This window comes from Monodon monoceros, unplaced genomic scaffold, assembly GCF_005190385.1.
Source record: "Monodon monoceros isolate NGI ecotype Baffin Bay Population unplaced genomic scaffold, NGI_Narwhal_1 Super_Scaffold_16, whole genome shotgun sequence".
NCBI lineage: Eukaryota > Metazoa > Chordata > Mammalia > Artiodactyla > Monodontidae > Monodon > Monodon monoceros.
Window position 1 is genome coordinate 102,528,559 of NW_021703772.1, and position 24,945 is coordinate 102,553,503.

The 24,945-nt window shown below is 41.4% G+C and overlaps 1 protein-coding gene and 1 non-coding gene across 9 annotated transcripts in view; both read right to left on the minus strand.

Annotated features, from left to right (window-relative positions):
* Positions 1-19,897, minus strand: part of CLASP1 (cytoplasmic linker associated protein 1) — a 271,572-nt gene extending 251,675 nt beyond the window's left edge. For 2 of the 8 annotated variants that reach the window (XM_029224718.1, XM_029224719.1), the window contains exon 1: positions 19,713-19,892. The gene's annotated coding sequence lies outside the window, so the exon portion shown is untranslated. Of the gene's footprint in view, positions 1-12,024; positions 12,169-19,712 lie in introns of all 8 variants that reach the window. The other 6 variants (XM_029224717.1, XR_003793859.1, XM_029224716.1 and 3 more) reach the window with 6 other exon arrangements.
* Positions 19,898-23,915: 4,018 nt separating this feature from the next.
* Positions 23,916-23,988, minus strand: TRNAG-GCC. Its single transcript has one exon. It is a non-coding gene; the product is annotated as a tRNA-Gly (tRNA).
* Positions 23,989-24,945: the final 957 nt, after the last annotated feature.

A 24,945-nucleotide genomic window follows, 5' to 3' on the forward strand; every position in this document is an offset into this window, starting at 1 on the left:
TGTCATTCTAGGAATGCATACACTTTATCTAGGTTGTCTAATTTGTTGGCATATAATTGTTCCTAGTATTCTCTCATATTCCTTTTTATTTCTGTAAAGTCAGTAGTAATGTCCTCTCTTTCATACCTGATTTTATTAATTTGAGTCTTGTCCTTGTTTTTCTTGGTCAGACTAGCTTGACTAGCTTAAGGTTTGTCAATTTTGTTGATCTTTTCAATTTTTAATCTGTTGATTTTTGCTTTTTTCTCTATTTCATTTACTTCTAATTCAGTATTTATTTTTTCTTCCTTCTGCTTGCTTTTGGATTAGTTTGCTCTCTTACCAGTTTCTTAAGATAGAAGTTTAGATTTACTGATTTAAGATCTTTCTTTTTTCATATAAGAATTTATAGCTATAAATTTCCCTCTGAGCACTGCTTTTACTGCATCCCCAAGGTTATGGTATGTTGTTTAATTTTGTGCATGGAGCATAATAGGTGCTAAATATTTATTGTTGAACAATGAATGAATGCCAGGGTTCTTCTTTTAATTGTGGAAAAACATACATAAAATTTACTATTTTAACCACTTTTAAGTGTACAGCTCAGTGGCATTAAATACATTCACATTACTGTGCAACCATTACCACCATGTTATGTTGTGTTTCTGTTTTCAGTCATCTCAGACTATTTTCTAATTTTCCTTGTGATTTCCTCTTTTACCCCTTAGTGACTTAGGAGTGTGTTGGTTAATTTCCACATATTTGTGAATTTCCCAATTTCCCTCTGTTACTGATATCTAATTTCATTCCATTGTGGTCAGAGCACACTCTGAATCATTTCCATCCTTTTAAATTTACTGAGTCTTGTTTTATGGCATAACATATAATCTATCCTAGAGAATGTTTCACATGCCCTTGAGAACAATGTGTATTCACTGTTATTGGCTGTGCTGTTCTATAGATATCTGTCCCTTAATGATTTAAAAGAGTCTATCTGCAACTAGATCACATTTAAGAAAAAAACTGCCAGTTATGGACATCTTAAATTTTTCATATTATCCCCCACTTTTATACTGACTATTTATGCCATATATATATTTATACATGTATATAAATAAAAATCAGGTCTCCCCTTTAAAAATAAAAATCTCAGTTTCTAGCACCATATTAAGGGCTGGTTTCTAAGAGTGAAACCTACTAAAAAGGTAAGCAGAAAAGAGCATATATACCCACACAAAAGATTTTCTAACAGGTTTCTGAGACATAAAATCTCCAGACTTAGGTAAATAAGAAGAGAGCAGAGCATTTGATATGTCATTTGATAGCATGACAGCTGACATGGCTATCCCAAATTTCCCAAGGGAGCTGGGTTACACCCAGTGGAAAGAAAGAAAACCTTATTAAGTACGGGTTATTCAATGTGAAGACAGAAGGTGTAAGAAGCTTGGGATATAAAAGCACAGAGTTTGTCTCTTTTACTGAATAAAGAAGTCAAGCTAAGAAGTACTGCAGCAGTGGTTTAAAATTTGGGTTTCATTTCAGCAATTTAAAATAAGCATAGGTACTTCACATTTGAAATAGCGCTTTCCAATGCACTAAGTGATTATAAAAATGCCACCTTCTTTATTCCCCAACAAAACCTCTGTAAGATCGTTACTGTCATGCCTATTTCACAGATTCAGAAGCAAAGTAACTTCCAGAGTCACACAACAAGTATGAAACAGAATCAATATTTGAACCTGGGCTTCTAATTCCAAATCCAGGGCTATTTCCACCAAGTCACAGCTGCTGCTTCTCACCAAGAATACACACAAGTCTCAGTACTTTAGACCTGAGTATATATAACTTAGGAAAAAGACCTACACAGGAAGGATATATCCACCACACTTAATGTTCCCAAAATAAGAGCAGAAGAGCCTGAACAGAGAGAAGCAACCTGTCCTGGCACAGCACACATACTAAGCAGGGGTTCCAGAAACAAGGAACAAAGGAAGAGGAAGAACCATATGCACCCCCAGAAGTAAACCTAGGAGAGCAATCAGCAATCGTTAGCTCAGAGAGCTCAGTATTTCCCACAGATGCCAAAGGGCTGATCAAAAATAGGAAAGAGAGAGAAGAAAAAGGGTAACATATAACCACTAGAGGAAACTAGATGAATGGTGAAGAGAAACTCTCTGTACTATTTTTGCCTCTTCTTGTGAATCTATAATTATGCCAAAATGAAAAGAGGAAAAAAGTGAAAAGATGTACATGATGTGGATAGGCTCTTGGTCCTAGTTTCCTAAAGTTCCTTAAATTCCTAATGTGCCAGCCAATCTGTCAATGAATTCCAGGTCCACTGGGGAGGGAAAGACAAGTGAAGGATCTATTCCAACAGTACATCAAGGTACTTTCCTGGAAGATTAGCTACTTTTCTGATGACTCCTTAGTAGACAGAGAAAAAGGAAAGACTACAACGATGAAATAAACATAAGGTCACCCCTGGGTAAAGCTCTGTCTTAGGCATGCACTGCCATGAAAACACATGCTCTGCTACTGTCTCTCACGCCCAAATCGTTTCCCTTGCTTCTATTCCTTGCTCCAGAAAGATTCAGACTGAAGACGCAGAAGCTGATGGACTGGAAACACTGAAAACACAACTTCACATACGGCTTCCTACCCACCCACCATTCAACCAGATTTCAAGCATATACACTTTAAATCTGTACTCTACTAAGCTTACACGTAACAGCTAGGGAAATTTTGCTATATTTCTCAGATCAACTATAACAGAACACTGCTATTACTACAATAACCTTTTTACATTCATATTTTATGGATTCGGGAAAAAAATACAAAAGAAAAGCACAAAAAGAGATCTGTGCCTTGCCTACATTAGTACGTACTGAACTGTACATACAGATGCTCGATTTCCAAACTGAGTTGTGATTACCTCAATATTTTTCCAACACTGACTTATTCCTACTCATCACTAACATGTTTTCTTCAAAATGCCTAAAAACCTAACTCTAGTCCTACATTTAAACAAAAAAAATCACTTAAGAATGTAATTGAGGACTTCCCTGGTGGCGCAATGGTTAAGGATCCACCTGCCAATGCAGGGGCACAGGTTCGAGCCCTGGTCTAGGAAGATCCCACATGCCACGGAGCAACTAAGCCCGTGCGCCACAACTACTGAGCCTGCACTCTAAAGCCACAACTACTGAGCCCACGTGCCACAACTACTGAAGCCCACGCACCTAGAGCCTATGCTCCGCAACAAGAGAAGTCACCGCAATAAGAAGCCCATGCACTGCAACGAAGAGCAGCCCCCGCTCGCCGCAACTAGAGAAAGCCCGCGTGCAGCAATGAAAACCCAACGCAGCCAAAAATTAATTAATTAATTTTTAAAAAAAGAATGTAACTGAATATAATCAAATACATTTTAATACACTGCTGATGAGAATAAAATTCATAACTATCTAGGGCAATTTGGAAACCTCTATCAATAACCTTTAAATATGTCTTGATCCAACAGGTCCAAATCTAAGAATTCATCTAAGGAAATAATTTGTTAAGTATTCTAAAATGTATATATCAAGTTGTTCACTGCAGCTGTTCGTGAAAAAGACTTTTTAATGAAAATAAATGTTCAAGAACAGGAAATTCGGAAAGAAATTACAGTACATCCAAACAGTAGCATACCACTCAATCATTGAAAACCAAAGTAAAAATGTGTTCTTATTGCCCTGGAAAAATATCTACAATCAGTTTAGTGAAAAAAGGAAACTAGAAAACTCCATGTTTCTCATGTCCTTTTTGTTAAAATAAAAAGTAGTCACTTATATTCTTGGTACATAGAAAAAGTATGGAAAGAAACATACCAAAGCATTAACACTCTATTTTCTACAATGAAAATGTACTATTTATATAATTTTTACAAATACATGTTAAACCCAGAAATAAACCCACACACCTATAGTTAATTAATCTTCGACAAAAGAGGTAAGAATATACAATGGAGAAAAGACAGTCTCTTCAGCAAGTGGTGCTGGGAAAGCTGGAGAGCTGCATGTAAATCAATGAAGTTTGAACACTCCCTCACACCATATATACAAACTAAAAACGGATTAGACACTTAAATATAAGACATGACATCATAAAACTCCTAGAAGGGAACATGGCAAAACGTTTTCCGACATAAATCGTAGCAATGTTTTCTTAGGTCAGGCTTCCAAGACAACAGAAATAAAAACAAAAATAAACAAATGGGACCTAATCAAACTTACAAGCTTTTGCACAGCAAAGGAAACCATAAGCAAAATGAAAAGACAACCTACAGAATGCGAGGAAATATCTGCAAACAATACGACCGAAAAGGGGTTAATATCCAAAATATACAAACAGCTCTTACAATAATAAAAAAACAAACAACCCAATCAAAAAACAGCCAGGGGCTTCCCTGGTGGCGCAGTGGTTGAGAGTCCGCCTGCCGATGCAGGGGACGCGGGTTCGTGCCCCGGTCCGGGAAGATCCCACATGCCGCAGAGCGGCTGGGCCCGTGAGCCATGGCCGCTGAGCCTGCGCGTCCGGAGCCTGTGCTCCGCAGCGGGAGAGGCCACAACAGTGAGAGGCCCGCGTACCGCAAAAAAAAAAAAAAAAAATCTGCCAGAAGACCTAAAGAGACATTTCTCCAGAGAAGACATAAAGATGGCCAATAGGCACATGAAAAGATGCTCAATATCGCTAATTATTAGAGAAATGCAAATCAAAACTACAACGAGATATCACCTCACACCGGTCAGAATGACCATCACCAAAAAGTCTACAAATAATAAATGCTGGAGAGGGTGTAGAGAAAACGGAACCCTCTTACAGTGCTGCTGGAAATGTAAACTGGTGCAGCCACTGTGGAAAACAGTATGGACGTTCCTTTAAAAACTAAAAATAGAGTTAACCATATGATCCAGCAATCCCACTCCTGGGCATATATTCAGAAAATACAAAAACTCTAATTTGAAAAGATACATGCACCCCAATGTTCACAGCAGCACTGTTTACAATAGCCAAGGCGTGGAAGCAACCTAAGTGTCCATCGACAGATGAATGGATAAAGAAGATGTGGTACATATATACAATGAAATACTACTCAGCCGAAAAAAGAATGAAATAATGCCATTTGCGGCAACATGGATGTACCTAGACATTCTCACACTAATTGAAGTAAGTCAAAGAAAGACAAATATCATGATATCACTTATATGTGGAATCTAAAATATGACACAAATGAACTTATTTACAAAACAGAAACAGACTCACAGACATAGAAAACAAACTTACGGTTACCAAAGGTGGGGTGGGGGAGGGATGATTTAGGAGTTTGGGATTAACAGATACACACCACTATATATAAAACAAACAATAAGGACCTACTGTATAGCACAGGGAACTATATTAAATAGCCTGTAGTAAACCATAATGAAAAGAATATGAAAAATATATGTGTAACTATATCACTTTGCTATACACCAGAAACTAACACAGCACTGTAAATCAACTATACTTCAATAAAAAATTTAAAAAGAAAAAAAAATGTTAAAAATAACAGTGTATAACTGATTCACTTTGTTATAAAGCAGAAACACACCATTGTAAAGCAATTATACTCCAGTAAAGATGTTAAAAAAAATAACAGTGGTCCTAACAGAGGAATGCTGCCAGCATGCACACGCACAGATTATCTGGAAGACCAGTCAAGAAGCTAGAAGCGGCCGCTGCCTCTGGGAATGGGATGTGGAAGAATGATAAAAAGGGTGGAGGAAGGCTTACATTTCACTCTATCCTTGGGTACCTTTTAAACTTTTTTAACCATGTACATACAGTATCTAGTCAAAGGAAACATACATTTCAAAACATTAAGATGTTCATATTCTTTCTAGTATAAGCATATTGCGTCCAATAAATACCAGAAAGTTATTTGTAAAGTCAAAAAGAACCATAATCCTGAAGCCACAGACATCACCAGTTACTACAAAGAACCAAAAAACATTTTAAAAGCTAGTCATTCAGCAAATTGTCCGTCTCTAGTATACTCATCTCTAGCAGGCAGCGCTGGTAACACCTATAGGGAAGCAAAGTGTATTTCTGAAGCTCTTCCAGCCATGGAATTCCTGCAAAATCAAAGATAGGCAAAACCCAAAAACACACAAGTAATGAGAAGAAAAGTGCTCAATTAGTTTTTGATCACTGAACTACAGCCATGTTTTAATTGAAAAATAACACAAGACAGAGTCATACCCGTCTACAAAGTTACTTTTAGGTCACACGCTTCTATAAAATTACATTTTTAAGTGTACTAACTACAGGATTCTCTTATCGCCGGCCGGGTTTTGTTAAAACCTCTAAGATGGGTAATTCGGCAATATCTCTCAAAATTTTAATGACACATAACATTCAACCCAAAATGTCGACTTACAGGAATTCATTCCTACACATGCAAAATAAATTATTATAGGATTATTCTTTATAGCATAGTTTTATAAATGCAAAAGACTGGAAAAAACTAAATGTTCCTTAGTAGAGGGCTGGGTAAATTATGGTATGCCATACAGCGGCATACTATTCAGCCATACTCTTCATTTTCAAAAAACTATGAAGAAGCCTTTAATGTATTGATACTGACATGGACTGATTTCCAAGATATATTAAGTAAAAAAAAAAAGCAAAAAGCAAAATTCAGTAGTCTACCATCTGTGCAAGAAAGGAGAGTGGGGGAAGACATATATATATATATATATGCACTTTTTCATACATATAATTAATAACATTAGTGTCTCCAGGGAAGGGTAGATGGCAGACAGCAGAGGAGGGAACCTAATCTTTAAATCATGTGTATGTATTAACTGTTCAAAAAATAAATATTTTAAAATTTTTAATGCATTTAACTAGCAGTTCTATCTCTCCTTTCTAGGTAACTTAAACAAGATGAAAGGAACCTTCAGGCCCACAAGAATACCCCTGAGGTATGCTTTAAAAAAATTTTTACAGCCAATAATGCATGTAATAAGCTTGTGACTACAACAAAAATTACATAAGTTTAATAATGCCATAACTATCCATACGCAATCTCAATAGCAACCAATTTCCCAAAAGCATAATGTCTAACCCCACCCCCAAAATTCCAAAACGGAATGACTGATCAGTTGATGATTCCAGTAAAATAGAAGAATCCGGATTTTATTAAGGCCCAGGGTTCTCTGTGAGAGGTTAGTTTCAGCCTTCTCTCAGCTAGGGTGCTTTCTTGGCCCCTTCACAACATTAGACCGTGGGGTTAACATGGCCAAGAGTCAGGCTCCTTGTCCCCTGTCACAAGCTCGGTCTCCAGCCAACACAGCTCTCTCATAAATGGAAGGCAACAGCCAGGCCCCAGAGTGTACAGCCAGGGGGCTGTGGGCCTGTTCAGGGCTTCACATCCTTCCGATGAAAACAGGAAGGGACACATCCTTCCCCACTGCCACATGAGAAGCCCTTCCCGCCTCAGCCTTCCACACTGAACTCAGCGCACTCACCAAGGGACTCCTTGCTTGCCCCGCTTCCCTGGGGGCAGAGCTCTCTGGAAACAGGGCTGACAGCCCTGCTAGCTGTCCTCAGGCACACAGTGAAGTCTGTTGAAGATTCTCATCAGAGTACATAGTGCATTCTCTACTAATTACCCAGATACACTCCAGAAAAACTCTCTCATTTTAACAGCAGTGGTTTTCCTTAAGGGCTTTCAGTGTTTTGGGTCCATTTCTCATGAACACCTACGTACACACTTTCTGTGTCCCCTCCGGTCACCCACGCCACCCCAAAATAGATCTAGCGAGCAAATGACTACAAGGTGCGCCTCATCTTCCAGGGCTTAGTCACGCTTTCATGATTCCACAAAACCATTACTACACAATTTGGCTAAATACTGTTACACTGTCTAAACAAATGCTTCTGTGGCAATTTCCGAAATCTACTCCAAATTCTGAAGTGAATGAGAGTAAGAAAAGCTTTTCCCATCGTGTTCCCTTTATAAACGCAATCACAGGCCACAGGCAATGGCTACCAACAGGCGAGTTCAATCAGCAACAGGCTGAAGTAGCACCCCGTCAGCCCGTATCACAAGCGTGGCAGGAGGGCATTTCTTTTGAAAGGGCCACCCTCCTCAGAATGGGATCCTATGTCTGGAGGGGGATCTATTAAGTGATAAAAATACTTCTTAAGTCAAACTTTTTAGACAAAGATATAGCCTTAGATTTAGATACATACCAGGCCCAAATTCTCCATAAATAAGGCCAGAGGTAGCAAAAGAAAATAGCATCTCTCCTTCCTACCTGCCCCCCACACAATGAATAACCAGTATCTCATGATAAGTGTTTATAACAAGATGCTAAGGAATACCTACTTAGGAGCCAAAACCTACTGGAAAACAAAACACCAAAGGCCAGCCTTTAAAATGAGCCTTCCCCTCCCTGATATCTGGATGGCAGATTACAAAATGGACTCCCAAGGGAGGTGTGATCACTTAGGACAAGTAACATTAGACCCTACTGAACACTAAAGAGTGTGATGGAGGGAAATCTGATAATACGGACCCAGAGAGAAAGATCAGATACTTGTCCACTAGTTAACTTTTCAGATTTCTAGGCAAAAGAAGATTTTCTAATGATACTTAATTCACTCGTTAGAAAAGTAATATACACTCATTGTATACAAATTCAAAATAATTTTTGAAATTAAAAGCATTTGTCGGGACTTCCCTGGTGGCGCAGGGGTTAAGAATCCGCCTGCCAATGCCGGGGACATGGGTTCGAGCCCTGGTCCGGGAAGATCCCACATGCCGCAGAGCAACTAAGCCCATGCACGACAACTACTGAGCCTGCGCTCTAGAGCCCGCGAGCCACAACGACTGAGCCCTTGTGCCACAACTACTGTAGCCCCCGCGCTCTAGAGCCCATGCTCTGCAACAACGAGAAGCCACCACAATGAGAAACCCGTGCACTGCAACGAAGAGCAGCCCCCGCTCGCCGCAACTAGAGAAAGCCCGCGCGCAGCAACGAAGACCCAACACAGCCAAAAATAAATAAATGAATTTATTTTTTAAAAAAGAGCATCTGTCAAAAATGAAAAGGCAGGGTCCAGATATACAAAATCACACCGAAAATGAGTAAAATTCCCAATTTAAAACTCATCATAATCTTTTTTTTTTTTTTTTTTTTGCGCTACGCGGGCCTCTCACTGTCGTGGCGTCTCCCGTTGCGTAGCATAGGCTCCGGACGCGCAGGCTCAGCGGCCATGGCTCACGCGCCCAGCCGCTCCGCAGCATGTGGGATCTTCCCAGACCGGGGCACAAACCCGTGTCCCCTGCATCAGCAGGCAGACTCTCAACCACTGCGCCACCAGGGAAGCCCTCATCATAATCTTAAATAACAAGTTAAAAATGTTTTAATCATCCATGAAATGAACACCATATTATGCAGCCTAACTGACATTTATCCATATAGCTAATGTCACATACAAAAAAATTCCTAAGGCATTTGAAAGGCACAATACTATTATCAATCCCCACATTTGGGAAAATGACTTAAAAGGACCTGAACTTAAACTCTTAAAGAACTTTATAATATACTGATCATTATTCTTTTAAGAATAATTTTCTGGGAATTCCTGGGCAGTCCAGTAGTTAAGACTTGGCCCTTTCACTGCCGTGGGCCCTGGCTCAGTCCCTGGTTGGGGAACTAAGATCCCACAAGCTGCGTGGTACAGCCCCACCTGCCCAAAAAAAAAGAATAATTTTCTGCAATTACCCAAATGTATTCACAAAGATCTATGTTCAACTTCACAATTCAGTCAATAAAAGTTAAGCACATCACTTAACACAGTACTGGACTGGGCACTAGAGTGAATGGGGGACAAAAGAAGGTGGGAAATTGAAAAACAGAGATATATAGTCTACTCTGAAGGTCCTTATAATCTATATCCGAACACAGGAGACTTAAAAGTAACTATACAAAATCTAAAGAAAGGAAACTCACATTTACTAAGTGTATCTTACACATCAAGTAGCAAAGCTGCAATACACACGCAACATCCATGAATCCTGTCTCAAGGGAAGAAAACAAGGCAGGGTGGGAGGGTGTTGAGGTTGAGGAGGGCAGGCGGTGAAGTCAAAAACCCAAAGCAGGGCTTCCCCGGTGGCACAGTGGTTGAGAGTCCGCCTGCTGATGCAGGGGACACGGGTTCGTGCCCCGGTCCGGGAGGATCCCGCGTGCCGCGGAGCGGCTGGGCCCGTGAGCCATGGCTGCTGGGCCTGCGCGTCCGGAGCCTGTGCTCCGCAACGGGAGATGCCACAGCGGTGAGAGGTCCGCGTACCGCAAAAAAAAAAAAAAAAAAAAAAACCAAAGCAAAACATAAACGCCAACTGAGTGATACAGAAGGTAAGTACAGTCGTCATTAGTCTTCCACAAATGGTGCTGGGACAACTGGACGTCCACAAGCAAAACAACGAAGTTAGAGCCCTATCTCACACTATTTATACAAACTAACTCAAAATGGGTCAACACCCTCAATGGAAGAGCTAGATCTATAAAACTCTAAGAAGAAAACACGAGAGTAAATCGCCAAGACCTTAGATTTGGCAATAGATCTTTAGACGTAACACTAAAAGCATAAGCAGCAAAAGAAAAAATATATTAATTGGACTTCATCAAAATTAAAAACTTTTGTGCAGCAAAGAACATATGTTATCAAGAAAGTGAAAAGACAACCTATAAAATGAATGGGAGAAAATATCTGCAAATCATATATCTGATAAGAGTTTAATATTCAGAATATGTAAGAACTCCTAACACTCAAAAACAAAAAGACACACAATCCAATTGAAAAATGAGCAAAGGACAACAACAAGGTCCTACTGTATTGCATAGGGAACTATATTCAATATCTTGTAATAAGCGATAATGGAAAAGAATATGAAAATATATATATGTATAACTGAATCACTTTGCTGTATACCAGAAACTCACACAACATTGTAAATTAACTATTCTTCAATCTAAAAAAATAAAATGGGCAAAGGACTTGCACAGATACATGGATATTTCTCCAAAGAAGATATACAAATAGCCAATGAGCACAAGAAAAGATGCTCAACATCTTAGTCATTAGGGAAATGCAAATCAAAACCACAGTGAGATACTACTTCACATCTACTAGGATGGCTATAATTTTAAAAAACAGAAACAAAGAGAAGATAACAAGTGTTGACAAGGATATGGAGAAACTGAAACCCTTGTACGATGCTGTTGGGAATGTAAAAATGTACAGCCACTGTGGAAAAAGTCTGGCAGTTCCTCAAAAAGCTAAACATGGAATTACCACATGATCCAGTAATTCTACTCCTAGGTATATACCTAGAATTGAAAAAAAGACTCAAACAGAAATTTGTAAACCAACATACATTACAGCATTAGTCACAACAGTCAGAAAGTGGAAACAACCCAAGTTCCATCAGCAGATAAAGGATAAATAAAATGTACAATATCCATACAACAGAATATTATCAGCAATTAAAAAGGAATAACATTCTGACACAGGCTACAACATAAATGAACCTTGAAAACATTACGTTAAGTGAAATAAACCAGTCATAAAAGGACATATATTATTCCATTTATATGAAATATCTAGAATAGGCAAATTCATAGAACTAGAATATTAGAAGTTACCAGGGGCTGAGGAAGAGGGACGAACAGGGATTTACTGCCTAATAGTTACAGAGTTTCTGTTTGGGGTGATGGGAAAGAGCTGGAAGCAGATTGTGGTGACTGTTACCCAATGTGAATGTCATTAATGCCACTGAATTATATACTTAAAAATGCTTACAATGGCATATTTTATATTATATATATTTTACTACAATAAAAAGAAAAAAAAAAACAGTTTCTATAAAGTCTTTAGGAGTCTGGATTGCCCAAGGGTAAGATTTCAAATCAGGGACTCAAATCCAAAATGGACTGTAGGCCCCCAGATCTGACTAACCCTCATGGAAACCTTAATGGGAAGCTTGCATCTCTACATCCTTCCCGACCAGTGAAGAGGCCTCTCCAGATGCTGCCGGATGCTGGAAGCAGACTTTCCCCCAAGGCAGCCCAGTGACCTTCCATGCAGGAAGAATAACCTGTGCTGGAAAAAAACAGAGATAAGTGGAAAGGAAGGTGAAGAATCCAAGAGGCAAACTCTGCTACTCTGCAGCCGTGTGACCATGGACACATTACTCAAGTGCTCTAACGAAGCTTCAGCTTCCTCTCGTTATGAAATGAAAACAGCATCTACCTTTAAACGTTGACATAAGAACTGACAAAAGTACTCCTACAGTACCCAGCCTAGTGCCTGGCAGATGGTGGGTGTTCAGTCTATGACGGCTGTTGCTATTGGGACGGGAGGTCTGTTTGCCACCCCAGAGGCAACCAAAGGCTGAGCAGGACATGGCTTGGATCTGGAGAATTCTATGACTTACCAGAACTTAAATAAAACGCAGACTTCAGAGAAGGAGCTGTTTCTATGCGGTTCAAACTCTTAGAAAGACTGGCTTATTGTTCACAGAATGAACCCAGCTACTCCACGTTAGGAAGGGCGCGGCTACACAATTCACTCTCTCTGTACAACAGGCCTCTGTTCACAACAGAGCCCTGCCTTTACCAGCAGGAGAGACGTGCTCTGTGGAGAAGCGGAGCAGGAAATCAGCTTGGAGGTGGACCTGAGGCAGCTCTCCAATGCTGGTGGCCTCAGAATCACTTGGGAAATCTGTTAGACACAGATGCCTCACCCCCACCGCCAGACACTCTGATTGCTAAATATTTCAGGCAGGGCCCTTGAGCACAACTGTGTAAAGAAACAGTTGAAAAGGGAAGGCACGGAGATGTTACAAGACTACCTTCTGATGTTGGCAAACAGACCAGTCCGCCCCACAAAGTAAGACCTGCGTTTTCCTCCATACCTGTCAAAAACACACTAGCTTTGGCAATGCAGAGAGATCACCTGCAGGTGATATCCAATTCAACCTGCACATTCTGCACCTCTCACAGGAACAAAAAGAACAACAACAAAAAATGACTTAAATCATATTACCAGAAGTTGGTAAAATTTTTGTCAAACACCCTTAAATTGATTAGGAAGTTATTACCTTGTTCAACTTTTTGGTCAGCAATCAGACAATATGTATCAAAAGTCACCCAGTATTCTCACTTCTTAAAATTGATCTGAAGGAAACAACACAAAAGCAGCAAACTACATGCAAAAAAAAAAAAAAGCCACCGTTGTAGTATACATAATATCAAAAAAATAAAAGATAACGTGCCTGTCAAGGATCCCAGTTTACCAAAATTTGCCATATCAACTCAAATACAACAAAGCTATTAAAAATTTAAATGATGTGTACTATGTCATTACACGGAAACTATTCAAAAAACACGCACGACCTAAAATTACTTACTACAAAGCATGGACATATGGACAGCTTTAAAGGGTGACGCATTAAGCAAAAACCTTGGGGGGGGATGGGTGAAGGGCATCAAAAGGTACAAACTTCCAGTTATAAATAAATAAGTCCTGGGGTTATAATGCACAGCATGATGACCACAGTTAATAGTACTGTACTGCGTATTTGAAAGGTGCTAAGAGAGTAGATCTTAGAAGTTCTCATCACAAGGAAAAAATTCTACAACTCTGTAGGGTGATGGATCTTGACAACTGCGGTGATGACTTCACAATATACAAAAATATTGAATCATTACGTTGCAAACCTGGGAACTAATATACTGTTGTATGTCAATTCTACCTCAATAAATACAAAAAAAGGGACTTCCCTGGTGGAGCTGTGGTTAAGAATCCACCTGCCAATGCAGGGGACACAGGCTCGAGCCCCGGTCCAGGAGGATCCGACATGCCGCGGAGCAACTAAGCCCATGTACCACAACTACTGAGCCCGCGCTCTAGAGCCCACGAGCCACAACTACTGAAGCCCACATGCCTAGAGCCCGTGCTCCACAACAAGAGAAGCCACCGTGGGTTTCCCTGGTGGCGCAGTGGTTGAGAGTCCGCCTGTCGATGCAGGGGAGACAGGTTCGTGCCCCAGTCCAGGAAGATCCCACATGCCGCAGAGCGGCTAGGACCATGAGCCATGGCCACTGAGCCTGCACATCCGGAGCCTGTGCTCCGCAACGGGAGAGGCCACAACAGTGAGGCCCGCGTACCACAAAAAAAAAAAAAAAAAAAAGAGAGAAGCCACCGCAGTGAGAAACCCATGCACCACAACGAAGAGCAGCCCCCGCTCACTGCAACTAGAGAAAAGCCCACGCGCAGCAACGAAGACCCAATGCAACCAAAAAGTATAAAATAGAAAAAAAATTTAATTTTTAAAATAGCGAGTCACATGAATGTTTAAAAATAAATGAAAAGACAAGACCTTGTGTTAGGACAGCTTGGCATGGGTTTTCCCCCTCTGGCCTCTCAACTTTTTGTATTATTGCCATATCACTGTAATAGGACTCTAAGTAAATTTAACTGATTCTGCTTGGAAAGTTAACTGGACAACCATTCTAGAGAGCTGCAAAGTGGATTCACTGACCTCAGCTATCCTGAACAAAGATAAACACACCCAAATGTGCCATGGTAATAAGATGGCCACAAGGCCAGTTCTAGGCTTTTTTTCAGAAAAAAATAAACCTTAACAGATATGGTAACTATTTTTTTTATTTGAATTTTATTTTATAATTTTATACAGCAGGTTCTTATTAGTTACCTATTTTATACATATTAGTGTATAAATGTCAATCCCAATCTCCCAATTCATCCCACCACCACCCGCCGCCCCCAGATATGGTAACTATTAATCTTAAATTTACATTTTTTAAAAAGCAAGTATAAACACACTAAAAGAAAGGAGGAAATCTGGTTTGGCAGCTATTCATGTGGCAAAAGATCAGAGGACTTCGAACCACAACTTCAATATAAGGTAACAAACTCATGTAGCTAGGAGACAATTTACATGAAAACAACATTAGGCGAGAAACAGAAGGCCCAGTTCCCATCCTAGTTCTATCATGTACTGGGATTTAACTTGCAGGTCTTGGGTTCTCATCTGTAAATTGATAGGATAATGATGGTATCTTCTCTGCCTACCTCACAGGATCTTGAAGGAAACAAAGATTATGAGTGCTTTGAAAATCCAGGGTTTGTTCCCTTGAATCTGGCTATTAGTATTATAAAGACGTTCATATACATGCAGCTACAAACAAGGGTAACCGTGTTTAGGAGGTACACTCCAAACCAATAATAAGCAGATATGCCTCCCAAGGGGCCCAGGGTCTGGGGCCAGGCCTGTCCCTTTATCCGGATGTTCAAATCTTTCAGGAGAATCTACTTGTCTACTTCTTGGTCATTTTTTTTAATTCGTAAAAGCAAATGTAATCACTGACAAAATTAATAGAGAATGTAGGATTCTCAAACTGGGTTTTTAAGAATTACCTGGGGATTGTTAAAACTATGGCTGCCCACAGGCTTCCCTGGTGGCACACTGGTTAAGAGTCCGCCTGCCAATGCAGGGGACACGGGTTCGAGCCCTGGTCCGGGAAGATCCCACACGCCACGCCACGGAGCAACTAAGCTCGTGTGCCACAACTAGTGAGCCCGCACGCCTAGAGCCCGCGAGCCACAACTACTGAAGCCCGTGCGCCTAGAGCCCGCGCTCCGCAACAAGAGAAGCCACCACAATGAGAAGCCTGCGCACTGCAACGAAGAGTAGCCCCTGCTCGCCGCAACTAAAGAAAGCCTGCGTGTAGCGACGAAGACCCTACGCAGCCATAAATAAATAAACAAATAAATAAAAACTATGGCTGCCCAGCCCCCATGCAGACTGAACTAACCAAAATCTCTGGGTGGCTGGGGATAAATAAGACCAGGCCATTTGTATTTTAAGAAGCTCTCCAAGTGATTCTGGTGACCTGATTACTGCTATTATTATTACGCTGTTATTAATATTAACCGCCACCATGAATACATGACAGGAATTCCATATACCCGCTCAGTATACACCAGTCACTGTTCTCAGCATCTTACATATATTATCTCACTTAATCCTCACACAGTCCTATAAGTAGATACTACTATTAACACTGCCCTCCCTCCACCCTCCTTTTATAGAGGTAATCACTGAAATACAAAGAGATGATTTCACTGGCCCATGGCCCAAAGTCACAGGGCTAGTAAGTGGCAAAGCCAGAAAGCACAACAAAGTGTGAAAATCCCTGATACAGTTTCCTAACCTACAACAGTAACTGTATACTCTAGTCAGTATAAATAAATTCTGCTTAATTTCAAACATCGCATTTAAAGGACCCTAACAAAACCAAGTTGTCTCAAGAGAGAGTGGTGAAATCAGGTTAAACCATGAGGGGACAAAGGGTCTAGGGCTGTTGACATACTTCAGCACCAATTTGTAACTGTTTTGTCTGTCTTCTCTATTAGACGGTGAGTGAGCCCTTGAAGTGCGGGGACCAGATATGTCTTTTCAGCTGTACCCTCGTGGTACAGTGGTACCCTGGTATCTAACTAAAGAAAGGGTTTAATAAATTAATCAATAAATCTAGAGAAGGCCTGATGACTGTCCTGGGAAATGAAAGGCTCTTTCATAGAAAAGAAACAGACGTGATTCATGTTGCTTCCGGGGGTACAACTAAGATCAACAGGTAAAAGGGGAGGGGCAGTTTTGGAGACAGTCTAAAATACCTTTCTAGCAACCAAGACCTGTCCAGAGACAGGAAAGTGTGCCTGCAGTTTGTGGCTAAAGACCAAAATATCGTAGATAAAAGGCAAGATGTGGGACTATGGGGCCTCTAAGAACTCTTCCAAGGCTCAAATTCTGTTACTCTAAGTTACGATACATTCCTTTATTCCTTCACACATTCTACAGTGACTAGTTAGTTACACCAGTGCAGTCGTCCAAGCACAGAGCTAGCACAAAGTGTTCTACAAACTCCCAGAACCCTCAAGGATCTAGAGAAAAGTAAATCACCGGAGTGAATCTTCCAAGGAGGAAGATAATTGATACAACAGGGACCAGCAAGGAGGCAGGAGAATTCCAGGCAAGAAACAAGAGAAAAGTAAACAAAGGTGTTATGGAAGCAATGCTACCCTTTGAACACATCTGAGCTACGTCTTTAGGGATCCTTGTGGGGAAGTGGACTGTGGTTGCCCTAAGAATCTTGGGAGGAAATGCATTCAGCATGGCAGTAATGGTCTGAGCATAAGGGAGGCGGGAAAGCCCTGGGGTGACGAAGACCCGGCTAGAAACAGTCAGGAAATTCTGGTGCTTAAAAGAAAAGGCTTTCAGAGGTCAGTCAGCCAAACACACACACTCTTTATGGATGCCGACCTGGTTGCACTGGGTAAAGAAAGCTTAGTTTACTTTCTTAAATTACATTTCACAAACCAAAGACTGAATCATCAGTGATTCTGTCTTTAAACATTTGTTAGTTTCTGCTACTGTCTATTCTTTCCACTATTTGACAACCAGACTTGCAGTTATCAAAACTCTTATCAAAACTCAGCTCTGAGCGTAACATTTATGATCCCTTAAATGATTACAACATTTACCAACAGTACTATGAAATAAAAAGTATTATCTACCAATCTAAAAAACTACAACTTTATAAGTAGAAGACTGTTAAGAATAAATGGAGTCTGAAAAAATTAATTTATGTCTCAGGTCCAAAAAACTATCTCACCCAATTTATAAACTGTGAGATTAATCCACCTAAAAAAGAATTAACAAGGGACTGAAGGAAAAAAATCTAAGATCCCAGACCAATGAACAAAATATAACACATCTGAATGATAAACTTAATGGTCTTCTGGCCATTCATTTCTCAACATCCCTGTCAAACTATTTTAAGGATCTGAAATCTTGCTCTATAAAAAGCAAGTTCCCATCATCTGAACTACACTTAAGAGATTCTATCGCAGTAGTTACTGAAGCATAAAAAACCAAGCTTCAGATTTTTGCTTCCTGTTAGTATAAAAAAATGCCTACCTCTTTTACGTAAAGTAAGGTTTTCAGTTCTAACACTGATTTAAGGTGCAAAGGCCTTTTCCCTACTTAATACCGCTTAAATTGTGACATGGAGATAAAATATATGACACCTCCACCACCAACAGTCTCTTCAAAGGATTTCTGACTCTGCTTAACCTTAGCTGGGAGAATATAAAACTACGGCTGAAAACTCCTCAACAAAAATTAAAACTTTAGAAATCTGAAACTGCTACACGTTAGCTGATAAACTATGAATTATAGAAACTGAGATCTGAGTAACAATTGCCAAAAAAGGTGCGATTACACAATCTTACAAAAATGGATAACCAAACAGCTCACCAAAATTTAAATCTTTCTTAGCAAATGGAGAAGGTAAATAATGTTCAGTAACTCTGGAATACTGTGGTGTAGTTTTTCTTATCTATATGGTCTCTGCAGCAATGTTACTACTCTCCATTGCTCCCTTTGCTTTGGATGAGCAAAGGGAGCCCACGGTCCAGGATTCCTCATATCAAGGGCACGGCAAATGTCACAATAATAGTAATAAAAGCAACAATTTCTAAAGCCATCATTTATACCGGACTCTGGCCCCCAAATAGGGTGCAAGGCACATGGCAGGAGGCAACTATTTCTCGCTTCTGATTCTTCTGCATCACTGCCTCCCAAAGGACTAGAGAATCTAAAGCTCTGGACGCCACATCTACAAATCAAAATACCATGTTTAAAGAGCTCACAGGTTCTACGGATGGTCAGCAGTTAATGAACGAACCCCAAGACAGAGAAACTCACCCAGATGCAACAAAACACGCTTCAAGGCTCCATCTAATTTTTGTTTTTAATTTTTGGAGTAAAAACAAGTATTAAAAATTATGTAATAAGTGAGACTCTGGAAAACCCCAGACTCATCCGAGCGGCTCGGAAAACGGGAAAGTAAGATGCGATTAGCTCCATTGTAGCCAACCAGGCTAACGTGCAAGAGCACACACTCCTCTCCGTCAGAGCGTCCCTGCCAATACCGAAGAACAACAAAGGCAAGTTGAGGAGGCTGCACAAGGCTTAACTCAGCACTTGTCCGCTTTGCCAGCCTCCGAAGAAGCTCGCTGCGGGCCCAGGAACCGCGGGCTCCCTGCGCATTCGGCCCGGCCAGCGCTCGGCTTTGTCTGGCCCGCCTGGACCCGTTTCGTTCCCCCCGGATCTTCCTCCACACCCATCACTCGCCCGTGACTATAGTTATGGTGGGTTTCTCCCCCTCGCCCCCTCCCCTCGCGAAACCCGCTCTTTTCAAACGCGGCTTCGCCCACCAGGCCTGGGAGACTCGGATCGGGAAGGGGGCCCGGGGTGGGGTCCGGGAGAGGAGAAGAGAGGGGGACACACAAAGCCGGACTCATCCCACAGCCGCCCCCCTCCCTCTGCAAAGCAGCCTGGGATCAGCGACCTGCGGGCTGGATAAACAGCCCTCCCCTCCCGCTCCCCGCCCGGCTCCCACCTAAGGGCCGCCCCCTCCCCCCAAAGTGCACCCAAGAGCGGATGACAGCGCTGGACCTCACCCCCACCCAGCCTCGGCGCCCACCACCGCGAGGGGGGGCTGGGGCCTGGAAGGGCTGGGGTCTACACATCCTCGCCCTAACCGGGAACTTACAGCCGTATTAGTCGCTCCTGTTACCCCTGCAGACCAGACGGCCGCCGCCTTCTCCTCCACCCCAATGAGGTTAAGCGCTTGGTGCGGGGATTAAAAAAAAAAAAAAAAAATTAGAAGCCCAGAGCGCCTGCGTAGTGCGGTCTCTCTTTTTTCCCCTTACCGCCACGACCCGGCTAGACCATAGAGAGTGTAAACCGAGACCAGAGAGGCGCCTGCTTCTCTATGGTAACGCCCCCGCGCAGGCGCTGCTCTGGCTGCGCCGGGCTTCGGGACCTGAGAGTCCTAGGAGCTTTTGCCTCCTTGGAGAACGTCAATTGGCCCTGATGGGGACCCGTAGGGAAAAGTTCTTTAAGGAAAGGGGGGCCAGAATGGAGTTGGGCCCCCCCGCTGAGGAGTTGCGGCAAAACTCAGGCAAGGCGGGGAGGGTCGGAGCTAAGCGGCCATGGCAGTAGGGCACCAGAAAGCAGGGAGCGTAGAGCTCAGGAGGAACCAAGAAAGCCTGGGTAAAAGTCGTCCGGCCGGAACTTCCTCCAGTGGGGGAGGGGGGTGTCTAATACCTGAAGGAACCGGCCTTTCACTTCTGGGTTACGCGCGTCGCGCCCCGGCCGGGCGTCCGGGACGAAAGAAATTGTGCCCTGCGACTTCCCGTACCTCGGCTCCCCCTTTCACTCTCGAGGAGGCGCGGGCGCTGGAGCCGGAAGCACACCTTTTTAACGGTTCTTTTCCCTTTTTGAAGCCGAGCCAGCTCCGTAGAGGCCTCGGAGACCCTTGAGACTTTCTTCCTCCAGCAGCTGCACAGATGAGGCTGCTTGTGTCCACCCGTCGCGTTGCTCTTGGAAGACGTGTGGGAGAGTGTCTCGGAGGGTTAAAAGCTGTGCAAGTTACAGGGCTCCCTTGGAGGACTCCGGAGGACCCACAGTCGTTCCGCCTCTGGCCCCTGCGCTCGCGAGTAATTTGACGTTGAAAGCTTTCGTGAGATTACACACTGCTCCGTGGAAACGACTCTTAAAGTGTGAATTGGCTTCCCTCCGTCTCGATTCTTGTATCGGAGCTCCTGCTAGTGGGGTGTCGTGTGTTGAGGGACTTGTGAGATCCTACACTTGATCGTCGGGGGCTTAGATGTTGTGGTTGGAGACGCCCAGCTAAAACAAAGCCCCGTGTAGACTCCTCTGTGGAGTGCAGGGAAGGCAGCGGACTGTAGTCTGAAGGAGTAGCGATGACAAGGAGGATGTGGCTCCCGGTTGGATCTAGAAAAGGGGACATCTTTGGGGCGAAAGCACAAGCGGCCTTTTGAAAATGAATGGGTGATGATGAAAGAGCATTCCAGAGAAGATTGCGTGGAGCAAGGGCTCAAGAGGAAGTGGGTATCATACTGGGAGTACAATGAAGAGAGCAGTCTAACTGAAATGGGGAAAGAAAGAAAAAAAAAGGACAAGTGAAAAGTAAGGTTCAATAAACAGGATGGGGAATTGTAAATTTTTTTTTTTTTTTTTTTTTTGCGGTACGCGGTCCTCTCAGTGTAGTGGCCTCTCCCGTTGCGGAGCACAGGCTCCAGACGCGCAGGCTCAGCGGCCATGGCTCACGGGCCCAGCCGCTCCGCGGCATGTGCGATCTTCCTGGATCGGGCACGAACCCATGTTCCCTGCATCGGCAGGCGGACTCTCAAGCACTGCGCCACCAGGGAAGCCCGAGCCAGAGCTATTAAAGCCCACATGCCTAGAGCCCGTGCTCTGCCACAAGAGAAGCCACCGCATTGAGAAGCCCGCAACGAAGAGTAGGCTCCGCTCACCACAACTAGAGAAAGCCTGTGCACTGCAACGAAGTCCCAACACAGCCAAAAATAAATAAATAAATAAAAAGACAGTGGTAGGAACAGACGTGGAGAGAGGGGGCGATAGGTAATTTGGAGGAGGAGTTTGGTTCAAGGGTGGGGGGCAGAAAAGTGGGGTAAAACTTCAAGCAATAGGTAGGGTCAAAAGAGTAGTTTCTAATTATTTACATCCACAAATATTTTAGTATTTCTAAAAGATAATTTTTTTTAATATAACCTCAAGGCCATTATCACACTTGAAAAATCAACAGTACAGTCGTCCCTCGGTATCCATGGGGGATTGGTTCCAGAACCTGCAGCAGATACCAAAATTCACATGTGCTCAAGTCCCACAGTCAGCCCTCTGAATCCAAGGTTCCACATCTGTGGATTTAACCAACCTCAGATCGTATACTACTGTATGTATTTACTGAAAAAAATCCATGTGTAAATGGACCCACGCAGTTCAACTGTAATAACTAGTATTATCACTACCCTGTCAATCTTCAAATTTCCCTAATTATCTCATAATTTTTTTGCTACCAGATGGATTGAGGTATAATTAGTATACCATACAGTTAACCCATTTAAAGTAATGCATTCAAAGGGTTGCACAGTCATCACCACAGTACAGTTTAGAACATTTTCATCACTCCAAAAAGAAACCCTATGCTCATTAGTAGTCACTACCCAGCCCTAGGCAACCACTAATCAACTTTTTGTCTATAGACTGGCCTATTCTGAACACTTTATGTAAATGGAATCATGCAGTATATGACTGGCTTCTTTCACTTAAGCATGTTTTGAAGGTTCATCTATGCTGTAGCATGTAACATTACTTCATTCCTTTTTATCATCAAATAAAATTCTATTTTATATATATATATGTGCCACATTTTGTTTATCCATTCATTAGCTGATGGACATTAAGTTGTTTCAAACCACTTTTTTGGCTATTATACATAATGGCATTCTGAACATTCTATTACAAGATTTTGTGTGGACATGACATAAATTGTAGCAATGTTTTCTTAGGTCAGTCTCCCAAGGCAACAGAAATAAAAGCAAAAATAAGCAAATGGGACCTAATCAAATGTAAAAGCTTTTTGCACAGCAAAGGAAACCATAAACAAAACAAGAAGACAACCTATGGAGTGGAGAAAATATTTGCAAACCATGCAGCTGACAAGGGCTTAATTTCCAAAATATACAAACAGCTTATACAATTCAATAACAAACAACCCGATCAAAAAATGAGCAGAAGACCTAAATAGACATTTCTCCAAAGAAGACATACAGATGGCCAAGAGGTACATGATAAGATGCTCAATATCACTAATTATTAGAGAAATGCAAATCAAAACTACGATGAGGTATCACCTCACACTGGTCAGAATGGTCATCATAAAAAGTCTACAAATAATAAATGCTGGAGAGGGTATGGAGAAAAGGGAACCCTCCTACACTGTTAGTGGGAATGTAAATTGGTGCAGCCACTATGGAGAACAGTATGGAGGTTCCTCAGAAAACTAAAAATAGAACTACCATATGACCCAGCAATCCCACTCCTGGGCATATACCTGGAGAAAACTCTAATTCAAAAAGATACTTTCACCCCAATGTTCATTGCAGCACTATTTACAATAGCCAACATGGAAGCAACCTAAATGTCCATCAACAGATGAATAGATAAAGACGATAAAAAAGAATGAAAAAAAAAAGAATGAAATAATTCCATTTGCAGCAACATGGATGGGATGGACCTAGACATTCTCATACTAAGTAAAGCAAGTCAGAGAAAGACAAATCACATATGATATCACCTATATGTGGAATCTAAAATATGATACAAATGAACTTATTTACAAAACAGAAACAGACTCACATAGAAAATAAACTTATGGTTACCAAAGGGGAAAGGGAGTTTGGGAGGGATAAATTAGATGTTTAAGATTATCAGATACAAACTACTGTATATAAAATATAAAAACAGCATGGTCCTCTTGTATAGCACAGGGAACTATATTCAATACCCTGTAATAAACCATAATGGAAAAGAATATATATAAAACTAAATCAGTTTGTTGTACACTAGAAACTAACACAATGTCATAAATCAACTATACTTCAATAAAAAACTAAAATGTTTCCCAACCAGTGATCGAACCCATGCCCCCTGCATAGGAAGCTCAGCGTCTTAACTACTGGACCGCCAGGGAAGTCCCTCACTGTGGTTTTGATTTTCATTTACCTAATGACTAGTGATGTCAAGCCTCTTTTCATATGCTTATTTGCCAACTTGGACCTCTCATCAGAGAAATGTCTATTCAGATCTTTGTCCATTTTTTAATTGTGTTGTCTTTTTTTTGGCCAGGCAGCTTGCAGAATACTAGTTCCCCAGTCAGGGATTGAACCTGGGCCCCCTGCAGTGGCAGTGCGGAGTCCTAACCACTGGACCACCAGGGAATGTCCGTGTTGTCGTTTTTATTATTGAGTTGTAAAAGTTCTTTATATATTCTCAATTTAAGTCCTTTATCATATATATGATTTGCAAATATTTTCTCCCATTCAGTGGGTCGCCTTTTCACTTTCTTGATAATGCCCTTCAAAGCACAAAAGTTTTTAATTTTGATGTCCAATTTATCTATTTTTTTTTCTTTGTCACTTTGTATTTGGTATCTAAGAAACCATTGTATAATCCTACATTTTCTTCCTAGAGTCTTACACTTTGGGCTCTTACATTTAGGCATTGACCCATTTTGAGTCAATTTTTATATATGATATAAAGCAGGGGTCCAACTTCATTCTTTTGCATGTACCTATTCAGTTGTCGCAGCACCATTTGTTAAAAAACCTATTCTTCCTCCATTGAATTGTCTTGGCACCCTTATCAAAAACCAGTTGGCCATAAATGTGTGGGTTTATTTCTGGACTGTAAATTCTATTCCACTGACATGTGTATTCTTATGCCAGTATTACACTGTTTTGATTACTGTAGGTTTGTAGTAATTTTTTGAAATTGGACAATGTAAGCCCTTCAACTTTATTTTTCTTTGGATTGTTTTGGCTATTTGGGGTTCCTTGATTTTCCATATGAATTTTGCTATCAGCCTGTCCATTTCTGAAAAACAAAAGACAGTCATAATTTTGGTAAGAATTGCATTGACTCTGTAGAGCAGTTTGGAGAGTATTGCCACTTAATATTGAGTCTTCTGATTCATGAGCATGGAATATCTTTCCATTTGTTTAGATCATTTTTATTACTTTCATCAATGTGTAGTTTTCATAGTACAACTTCTGCAATTCATTTGCAGAATATCTATTCCTGTATTTTTGATGCTATTATAAATGGAATTGTTTTCTTAATTTCATTTTCAGAATGTTCATTGCAAGTGTGTAGAAATATAATTAACTTTTGCATAT